We start from the raw sequence: 12,015 nt of genomic DNA, 5'->3' as shown, positions 1-12,015 counted from the left end.
TTATCTGGTAGAATGTAGAGGACTTTAGAAACTTTAGCTAAGACTAATGTCTATCCATTGGGCCAGAGTCACCTCCTATTACCTGATTTGTCATTATCCTTTAAATCTTGAATTCGTTGCACAAATAAAATGCATCCCCTTCGAAGAATATTTAGCCAATCCTCTGCTCTCTTTTTTGGATTGGTAAAAGGCCAAGGCCCTATTGATTATTTATATTAAAAGAATGAAAAATCAATCCTTCTCTTCTAAGTTCTTATTTTAGACTAGAAAGCTTTTAAAAAATCCCACTAGGTGGAAATGAATTTGCATTTGTTTCTAATTGCTCTTGTTCTTTTTGGGAACTCTTAAGTTTGTCTTGCTATCACAATCTTCCAAAGCTGTTGCTATGGAGATGAACATTTTCATGAACACATCCTCAAATTTTTCATTCATCTTCAAAATCTCTTCAATATTATTTTGCATGAATAATTCTAAATTATCGAAGAGTTGCACTAGAATTTGGAATGAATGCTTTTCTTAATTGCATATACAAGACTATATATAACATGTGTACACAGAAACCTCCTCAAGATTATTCGTAGTAGTTGTATGACAAATATAGGGAATCTTTTGAAGAATATATAAATTCAATGGTTAGTTTTTTCTCTAGAACTTGGATCTATTTTTTATTAGTCTATGATGTATGTACCATTGCTTCTTCAAATAATAGCTTTGCTAGTATTGTATGCCTTTGTAGTTATCTGGAGGGAAAACAACCATCTGTGTATTGGAGATTTAGCAAACTTTGTGATTAGTCTACATTGCAAACACACTCTGAATATGCTTAATTTTCTTTGTGGGCATCAAAAATCCTTTGTAAAAGGCCTTTTGATTATCTTCTTTTTATTTCCATAAATAAAAAATATTTTGATGCATGCAAAGAATATTAATGGCCCCTAACCATCAAAAAACTTTCCATTTATAAAAATCAAAACCAATTAAAGTCATTTATCTCAACATATGGCTACTGAAGTTGTTCATATGGACAACATGATGAAGATGAATGGTGAGTATGTTCTTCAAGTTCCTTTCTAATTTTTTTACTATGAATTTGTTCTAGTTGCAATACAGTAGTTTTACAAACATATTTCCATGGATACTACATGGATCCTCAAACTTGAGTTTATAGAAGTCTTAGAAAGTGCATCTTTTAAGCTAAATTTCTCTCATGGATCATATGTTACAGCTATCAAATTATATATTATATTTGTGTGATCACAACTATATATTATATTAGGCAATTTACGACAGGTCTTGCCTGGATTAATCACAACTGCACACATTTGTTGGAACTATTGGCAAAAAGATAATGGGAAAGGACTAAGACCATGCTATAGAAAAACTACATATGTTGGGTTGTTTATTATTTGTTTATTTTTGTTCAAAAGTAAAAATGGATCTATAATGTAACTATGCACCTCATGCATAGTTATTTTATTATTGCTTGTTACTGCATAGTATTTTGTGGAGTTTGACATATTTATTCAATGGCTATAAATAGTAACACTACCTATGATTATGAGATTCGAGCTTGCACAATTTATGCCCCCTTAGCAGTTAGCACTACCAATGAATATAGGTTTTTGAAACTTATGCCCCCTTATCATAGAATCAAAATCTTTAGGCTGTATAGGTCTCGCCCTCATGGAATTAAAATCCTTAAGAAATTAATGCAAAAACTAATAGGTTTAGAATCGCATTCATCTTGCTTAAGTTGAAAGATTGCAATAGGAAACAAAGTGTTCCTATAGAACTGAATCTGTGACTATGCTACCCGAATTGAGAAATATAATAGAAGTGACAATGTGGTGGAAAATAAGGCTTGATGAGGTTGCCTGTAAGGAATTATTTTCTATTTTCTAACAATTATAAGTACCTATTAAATTTATAATGGACATGTTAAAGGGATCAATTCTTGTCAAGTGCAAAGATAGAATAAAAGGGATTAGATAGGGTTAAGGCAAAATGGGAGTACAAAATTGCATGGGATACACATAATAGCAGGTAATGACCACAAAATGGAGTTGTTTTGGTTGCACTACATCTGATGGGTTTAAGGGCTTATATATGAAGCAAACCATATTCCTTGCATTCCTTGTAATTAAGTTCCGAGATATGGAGGCCTCCAAAAAATATTATGTACATGTATTTTATTCCCAAGAAAGAATTGCTGGATAAAAAGTGGATTGTAGTGGTTAATCATTGAAAATAAGAATTGTGGCGGACTGGATGATATGGTTTGGAGTCTGGACCTATGACAAAGATTTATGAATTACTTCTACATTTAAATCTAGTAGAACTAAATGTTTTCTATTCACACGAGGTACATCTGTCTTTTTTTTATATCTTAGAGGAAAAGATTTTCATTTGTTTAGAGTGGCAAGTTACATGTTATTTGATCATGCATGAGGTTTCTAATGCAAGGTCCAATTTTTAATTACAAGCATTTTCGTTATCATTTTATTGTTGTTATGTACTCTTTGACAGATTTTCTTCCTTCAATTGTTGGCTATTCTATGGGAATTTGATATGGTGGAATTGGTGGTAATATTTTCTACCTGAAAAGCTTTGAATTGATATGGTATGTGTTGTTTGTATTCGTCTAGACTGTGCTTCTTGCTCTTTGTTTTAATTCTCTTAAATGTTAAATGTAGGTTCTAATAGCCCTAAGGGAGAAGCATGATGAGTTTATGTTGAGAGAACTAGTGAAGGATTGGGAAAATCACAAAGTAATGGTTTGATGGCTTTCTCTTTTTTTAATTACTTGGATTGCTACTTCATTGCAAGGTGCTCACTACCAGCACTAAATGAAGTTGGTTTAATGTGCTTTCGTGAACTGGTTAGTATAACTATAAATATCCAATATTGTTGCTCTATTTTGTATCTTCATTTTTTTTTCATCTATTTATCATATATATGGTAGTAGGATTGATATTTATGAGTAGATTAAATATGTTAAATAACATTAGCAATTTTGGAACAATGTTTTCCCTTTTCGAGGTCTACCAAGAAATTAGGAATAATGTAAAGAATGCAGTGATAAATCTAGTATATTTCTAAAAATGTTGATAATTTGTCAACAGTTCTCTAGAATTTTTAATAATTTTATTTATTTACTAATATGTTCTTATCCACAAATGTTATCTCAGATTGATAAGGACCGTGAAGGAGAACAAATTGATCGGGCTTTGTTGAAAAATGTTCTTGGCATCTTTGTAGAGATTGGAATGGGTAGCATGGAGTTCTACGCAAAGGATTTTGAAGTACCCATGTTGGAAGACACTGCTTCTTACTATTCTCGAAAGGCTTCCTCAGGGATTCTAGAGGATTCTTGTCCAGATTATATGCTCAAGGTCAACACTGAAGGGGGAGTTAGGAAAGGAAACATGATTTGACAATTTTTCCTTCTATTATGAAAAGGCTCTTTATCTAAAAGTTAATGCATATCAATATTATACTCTAGGCTGAGGAATGTTTGAAGCGAGAAAAAGAGAGAGTTACCCATTATCTACATTCTTGTAGTGAACAGAAATTGCTAGAAGTAAGTCTTTATAAAATACACTTTATTTCTATGAGAATCTGTGGATTCAGCCAACCATAAAAATGTTGCTAATAAATAGACATGAAAATCGACTTGCTTGTTTTAGAATTTAGATGTTCAAGTTTTGATATTGTACTTCCCAAGGCTAATGTTTTGTACTTGATTTTGATATTGTGCTTGATTTTGTTTTAGAATTTAGATGTTCAAGTTTTGAAAAGATAATATATTTTATTTCTTTCTTAGCTCTATGTACCATGCACTAGTCATCTTCTTCAATATCTTTCTTAAGAAATCATAGATTATAATAACAACATACTATAATGATGTTAAGTGAGGGATCCATTGCAATTTATGATGAATTTTGTCATGTTCTTTTTAAATATTTTAACATGAGAGGAATGGTGACATGTGTGCTGAAATCATAAAAACAACAACATTCTATTTGATGTTAAAAGTGGGTTCTTTAAAGAATTAAAATCATTCATATAATATTTGCTTGGTTGATTGGTACAATCCTACTTTCAATTTCCCTACTTGTTTTAGATATAGCCTAAGATAAACTATTTAGATGACTTTGTACAAAGTTGATGGCAGTTATGATTGTAGCTAAACATACAAGTTTGACTTGTGAGAGGCTACAGTGTGCTTTTGACTTCATGTTGAACTACAAATTATTTGGTTTAGATCCATATAATGTTATCTTAAATTTAAGACTTTTTCTTGTTATGTGTTGTGATATATAATTAATATTTGTCAAAATTGTAGGAAGAAGCTTGCACAGAGACTTTTGTTTGATAAAAGTGCAAATGATGATCATGAAAGAAGCATATTGACAAAGCTGAAGCAACAGTGTGGTGGTCAGTTTACTTCTAAAATGGAGGGAATGGTATGCTACATCCTACATAAATTAAAAAAATCACTTTCATTGCATGGCAAGTAACTTCTCTCATGTTTTTGTATTGTTGTAGGTAGTATGATATTACTGCAGCATATCATATCATTTTCCTAACTTAGTAGTCTAAAATGCAAACTTAGTTGGAATTGGTGGCATTGGCATACAAATACAAGGGCCTGGTAGACCAGTGAGCACCATCCCACAACAAGGCATGCAACTACTAACTTTCCAGTAATGAGGGAATAACTGTGAGATTGAAGGACAATTGAGATGTTTTCCGCATGCACAGTCTTGTTTCGAACGTTGCTACAAGGGGATAAATTTGTTCCAATGATCATCTTAGATGATGAACTGGTTGAATTTGAATTTTTTTTCAAACTTGTGGATTGGTGAACAGGATATTTTGTAGCTGTTTGTTTAATGCAAACACATGTTCAAGGAGTAGAATTGTTGATCAGGCAGGTTAGAGAAAAGAATATTGAAAAAGTTTAATCATAGTTTTGACAGAGTTCTTATATTTTAAGATTGAACATAATTGTTGGTTGATTGATACACACACACACACACACACACACACACACAAACTTGAGAAAATGCTTTCTTTTGATCAAATAAATCTGATCATAAAAGAACTTTAAAGGTATACTATTCAATTTTTTTTACACCTTAGCTCTGATTCATGCCACCTTTTGTGTGAATTTGCATAAGCACTAACTTGTGTCCATTGTGACACTTAATCACTCATTCCAAGAATCACCAACAAAGTATATCAATATTCTTAGCTTCTTTGAGGCATTTTATAAAATAGTTCACATGCCTTACCTATGATTTGACATTTTACATGTATCCTGCACTCTCTCATCCTAATGATGGATTACAGAGAGTGCAAGATGCATGCAAATTGTCAAATCATATGCAAGGCATGTGAACTGTTTTATAGAATGCTTGAAAAAAATTTACACCCAAGCGTTGGTCAAAATTTTGACCACTGCCTAGTAGTTTTCTACCAGCATTGGTCAAAATTTGGACCAACGCCTAAGTGTTTTCTACCAGGCATTGGTCAAAATTTTGACCATTGCCTGGTAGAACTTGCACCATGGCTCTAGAAGGATTTAGACCAATAAATTGGTTGAAATTTTGACAAACTATTATGTTGGTCAAAATTTTCACGAGAAAATTTTTGACCAATTGGTCGGTCCAAATTTCGACCAATAACATTTGGTTGAAAAATGGGCTCAAATGTACTAGTGACACTATCTAACAACTTATGATCATCATACATTTCTTGTTCAACATGAACTAAGTTCTATCTAGTAAATGAATTAAGTGTATTGTCACTCATATGTCAAAACTAATTTGAGATTAACAATATTAAATATTCATAACTAGATGAGTATATAGTGAACTCCACTATAGTTTCTCTTAAAATATAACTAAATAACAATTATGTATTTATTAAATTTGGAACTCCACTTGTATTAATAAATATATAATAAGTAATATCCCACTAAGAATTTTTAAAAGTAATTGATATTAAAAACCCACTTATAAAAAACTAAATATTATTTGTTTATTTAATTTTTAAAATAATTAATTAATATTTTAATTAAATTAATTTTTTAAAATAATTTTTTTAATTTCTGAAACTAATAAAAAAAGAAAGAAAAAAAAAAATTCTATTATATTTTTATAAAATAAAAATAAACATATAATTTGTATTTTCGCATGAATTTGATCTCTCAAATCATGCAACCATACTATACTTAGTTTTCGATTTTTAGTATATTTGTTTTCACATGCATCCATAAGTTTAGTTAAAACATGCTCTCCTCTCAATTAATCTTTTTCTTTTCCAATAAATTTTGCAACCAAATTATTTTAGATATAAGAAGAATATTTACCTTTATTTGAAAAATTCATGATAATCACATGGTTCTAATGAAAAATTTAAAGTTGAAACCTTAATTGTTCAATTTGTTGTTTTCTTCCAATTTTCTATAATTGAATTTTCCTTATATTATAAAAGATTTTAAAATAATACAATCATAATAATTTTCTAGATTTTTCTAGAATTTTTGTCAATCAAGTTTTCTTGATTAATAAGTTTTACTTTTTCAAAATCTATAACATAATTCTTTATCCAAAAATCAATATAATATAAGCATTATGCAAGCACCTAGGAAGACATGAAGTAGACAGATCTTTCAATAAAATTTTATAATGAGTTTTCAAACCCTACCTCCAAACCACAGCTAAAGTCTAAGATAATATGTGAACGCATGCAAATCCAAACCCTCTAAAACTTTCAAGAATTCTTTTGATCCAATTCTAAATTTTTCTCTCCAAACCCTCTATGTGTAGAAATGAGCTCAAATCTCTTAATAAAGAGTTTAACTCTACCTAGGGTTTCTGATTTTCGAACATGCAAAGGCCTCTTCTTAAAATAAACTTTTATTATTTAATCCTTTCATGAACACTTAAAGAACTTTTTAATTAAAATATTCTTGCATTTAATTTTCCTCCACTTTATTAATTAGTGCAAACACTATTTAAAGTGTAGTTTATTATGTAAATTAATAATAATAAATATTTATAATAAAGTAATATCAAATCTTTAATATTTTAATATTTTAATTCTCTTTTTATCCAACTTCTTAAATTAGACTTTTGAATTAACTTTTTTAACTAAAGTACATATTTAATTAGGATTTAAATTATTAAATATTCTCATATTTTAATATTTTCTTTATAATCAAATAATATTTAATAATTCTCAATTTTATATGATCAACCCAAATATTATAGTTAAATCATTTACCAAATAAACCACATAGTCAAATCCACATAATAGCAAAATTACCACAACTAACCAAAATTCAAAAGTAAACAACACGGACAAAGATAAACTCATGGGTTTAAAAATGGTGGAAAGTCAAATATATGTCCTCCTTCTTAGAACAAGTAATTAGGCTATAGTTGGGATTGGACCTGAACATTATCTCTCCATTCTTACCATTGAGTTATTTCGATAGGGTACACTCATCCTAACAATTCAGGGAAGTCAATGCCTGATACCTACAAATTTGTATAAAGTACGAGCATGCACATGTGCATATATATCTAAGCTAAACAAATGATGGTAGGGAGTGGTACATCATGTAGATCCTAACTAATAGGTGACTACAACTCCCTCCCTCAACCATATCAAGCACATCGAACATAAATGTAAAACAAATACACATACCATACACATGCAAGTATAGGGTAAGTATAATAGTAAATCCTAAATATAAATAACTTCATTTTCTAACATGAATATCTCATCATTGTGAGGACATACTAAACATCTTTCTAAGACACACCATATGGCATCATCATTAAAATAATTTCATTAACTAAGAGAAATTAAAGCATCATCATTATCAATAGGAAATTGTTACAACCTAATGTAATCAATTACTCAATATATCAAAGTATTACATTTCAAATATCAAATAAGGGCTAACACATCTATAGAAGAGTCATATAGAACTTTAACAATTAAGTCTGCAATGATAGCAAAGGAGGGGTATTACAACATCTAGTGTAATTACCTCTTTTTTCCAACAAGTTTTTCTTTCCATTCAATCTTTCCTTTATCTTGAATTACATTATTATATTTGCTACTTTCTCCATAGGTTATGCCTATGTTTCTCTCAAATCCACCACCTCCACCTCTTTGTCTTTGATCATTTTTATTCGCCAATCTTTCTTCAACTTTCAGAGCATACTAATATGCTTCTTTCACACTGTCCATTTTAACATAGTTGATCTCATCTTAAATTGATGTCCTCAAACCTTTTAGGTCTCTTGCCACTTTCTCAACTTCATCATCCAAATGTCCTAATCTGGTATCCAAATTGTAGAATTCCCCAATATATTCCTTCACACTCATGTCCTTTTGCCTTGAATTTGCATCTTCCTTAACAAATTGACTTGGTAATCTACAGGGAGAAAATTATTCTTCATCTTTCCAATCATATTTGTCCATGTCTTGATCTTTTCTTTTCCTCTCTTATGTATCTCAATTTGCAAATGATCCTACCAAAGTGAAGCATGATCATTCTACTTTGTGACTGGTATCTTCACCATCTTGTTATTAGGAGTGCTTTCATACTTAAAGTACTTATCCATCTCAAAGATCCAATCCAATACTACATTAGTCTCAAGTCTTCCATCAAATCAATCAACTTCAACAACAAGTCTAGCATTTGCACTAGACAAGACTCTCAAAAGACTTTCTTCATCTTTTTCAACCTCGGGTTTAGGATAAGGATTAGGTGTTGTGTATTCATCATCACTAACATCGTCAAGATGTACACCTCTTCTCTAGGTTGTCTCAACAACTTCAAGTCTAACTGCAATTTTCCTTAGCATGTCCATTATGGCATTATCTACATTCCCTCTACCATGAACCATCTTAACAATAGTTCTTGAAAGATCATAACCTTCTACAAGTTATAGGCAATATTTTAGATCTTCCACCCTATAACCAATCCAATAAGGTTCTCCATGATCCCAAACTCACAAGGAAGTAAAACCTTTCTCTAATACCACCTAACACAAGGGACAAAAGGTAGGAGGAATAAGGTGGTATCAAACCAATTTAAACCTATTAACACCCTTGCTCAGACTTTCAAGTGGAAGCTATTACTTAGATAATCAATAGGGAATATAAGGCCATATGTAGCAAATACATAGGTGTAATTAATTTACTTCATATATTAAAAAAAAACATGCCCAATTGTGAGGCCTTTTGGATTATGGCCATATACAAGGAGAATTTCAAAATCAAAGTCCAAGCTTGCATCTTCTATCTGTTTTTGCTAAGATATGGCTTTCCTACATCTAACTAATCTTCATTTGTAGCCAGCTAAACCACAAGCTGGCTAGCCAAGCATTTAATTATATTAAAGGTTCATTCTTGGAAGAGTAAACCAAAACCCAAGTAAAGGACAACATAAGATCATGCCCTCTTAGGAATAGGTCCAGACACAAGTTAGGAATCAGCTCCCAACTATGCAAGATGTTATGTTAGCATAGGAAAATGTGCCAATAGAAACAATACACCTTGTTGGATGGAAACTAATGGAAACATAGACCCCAAAGAACAATACTAAACTAAAATAATATGGAACATCAAAAATGTGTGCACTTAGGAAAAGGATCTAGGATAGGTCCTCAACATGATTTCAACTGCGCATAACAAGAAACCAAAAGCATAAATGACTACTTTGTGAGCAACAAAATAGTATACAAAACAAGAAATATTTTTGGTTGATGCAAGATTACTCAAAGACCCAAGATGCTTTTGCATCACTTTTGTTCTAACAAATCTTTCAATTTATCTATCCTTTTGGCTTCCAACTTATTTTCCACTAATTATTCAACACTTCCTTGATTATCCTTCATGTTATCAACCTAAGTAGTAAGTTGGTTGATGAGATTCATATTAGGATCATATGTGTCATTTGAAGCTAATTGAACAATTATATTTTTGGTGATTACTATTGTTCTTTCTCTCTATTACTTCTTAAGTTCCCCTTGCCTTTTCAATTGTTGTATGTACTCATTCATTTTTCTAGATCCATGTCTTTCATTATTGATTTTTTCTTGACAAGGATGGCATATAATTTCTCCTTTTCTTCTATTGTGAGTACACCCTTCTCAAAGAATTCTCCCTCATCTTTTGTTCTTAAAGATGATGACGGGGATGATGAAGATGTCACCATTTATTTTATTTACCTTCTCTTCTTCCTAAAGTATTCATCACCTATTGTTCTAGACATACTTGGTGCTCTATTTTGGCATGTTTATCCATGTGTCTTAGTCTTATAAACTCTTGATCTCTAGGATGTTAGTCAGACTACCATACCTCCTTCTTTCTACTCTTTTTCTTCTTGCTCCAACTCTGGAGACTTTTCCTTTGAGGGCTATTCATATGGAGTCTAGACAAGTTTAGGTGGTTCCTTTTTTTTGCCTTTTTCCTTCTCTGGTGATGAATCAACAATCATGGTGAATTCTATGATGGTCTCATCAATTTATTGTTGAGTTATACCCATAGGTGATTGGACTCTTTCATCAGTAGTTTGAGCATCAATATGTGTAGCTAGTGGGGCATTTACCAGTTGTTCAACATTGTCAATTTTAGTTGCAAGTGCCTTGTGTTCCGTCTAGGGAAAAATTGACTCTCCTTGAATCACATTTTTTTCCTCCTTCTTTTCTTCTTATTGTATATCTTCCTCTTTTTGAGGACTTGAAGTTTCATCCCTTCTTTCCTCAGTTTTTATGTCTGTCTCTATCCTTGCACTCTTCTCTTTCTTCTCTTGTTTTTGTATGACTTCCTATTTTCTCTTGGAACAAGATGGTTCCTTGGTGCATCCTTGGTTCTAGTTCTCCTTCAAATAAGTATCCACTTCTTGAGTCATCTCTTTCCAGTGTTGGTTGATCTTATCTTGGCTTGGTTGTTTGACCAATTATAATGTCTATAACATTCTTTGTGTTGTTAAACTTTCCTCTGTATACTTCCATTCACAATGTCTTTTGAGAATTAGACAATTTGGGTCTCATTTTGATTAAGGATTCTTATACCAGTTTCTCCTAATATTTTATACCCATGCTCCATTATTTATTTAATATTTTCCTCAATTCCTTGGGTATCAATAATCCAATATCATATGGTTTCCTCTCAATTTCTCTCATGGTTTCCAATACAACCTTTATGGATTATTTCTTATTATTTTTAGAAAATCTTGAAAATCTATTGTCCAAAATTGAGTAATCATGCCTTTTAACAATTATATTTACAATTTCCTCAATGGGGAATGGTTCATATTTATTGTTACCTTTCTTTGGTGCCCTTGATGTTTCTTCTTTTTTCTCCTTGATTTCTTCTATGATCACAGCTATTCCAATTGCATCATCTTCTGACTCAACCACTTCAGTATATGGTTGAGCTAGTGGTGACTCTTCTTCCTCCCAAAATTGATTCGGGCAAGGGGGACTCATAGCCACCTTTGCTTCCATTTCTCCAGTGCTCATTATATTGAATGATTCCATTTTGAAAGGTCTTGAAGCTTGACACCTAGATACCATTTGTGGAGTAAGCTATTGAGCTTTCTTTTTCTCAGTGAGATGTATGTTCCTTAGCTCTGCACAAGTTTCAAAATTTGGTAGGATTTATCTTTCTTATAAAGCTACTAGTTGATCTAAGAAAGACCTTGCCTCTTCCTCCTTCACCTCATAACTAAAGGATGTCAACCAGTGAGTTCTTGGTTGAACTGCATGCACAATGCACTTATTTGTGCTTTCTAGAAAATAAGTTTGACCTTTGAAACTATCCACTAGACTAGCAGGTATCCTTTGTCTTTGATTCATTTCCTTATGGAAACCTTTGAAGTATTCACATAGAAAGGCATTTCCTTTTCCTTCAAACTTCCTGTATGTTCACATATTTGTGTTATGACTAGTTGATCTTCACACCATTTGTTTAGTGGGGATC

General features: G+C 31.6%; 1 pseudogene; it reads left to right on the top strand.

Moving 5' to 3' along the window:
- The first annotated feature begins 503 nt into the window (after positions 1 to 503).
- On the top strand, positions 504 to 4,557 carry LOC149531076 (cullin-1-like; annotated as a pseudogene).
- Positions 4,558 to 12,015: the final 7,458 nt, after the last annotated feature.

The sequence above is a fragment of the Cupressus sempervirens genome, chromosome 11, assembly GCF_028749045.1.
Source record: "Cupressus sempervirens isolate cs-2001-9-10 chromosome 11, ASM2874904v1, whole genome shotgun sequence".
Lineage (NCBI taxonomy): Eukaryota > Viridiplantae > Streptophyta > Pinopsida > Cupressales > Cupressaceae > Cupressus > Cupressus sempervirens.
Note: the sequence above shows the minus strand (reverse complement) of the source record. Positions and strands in the feature narration are given on the sequence as shown.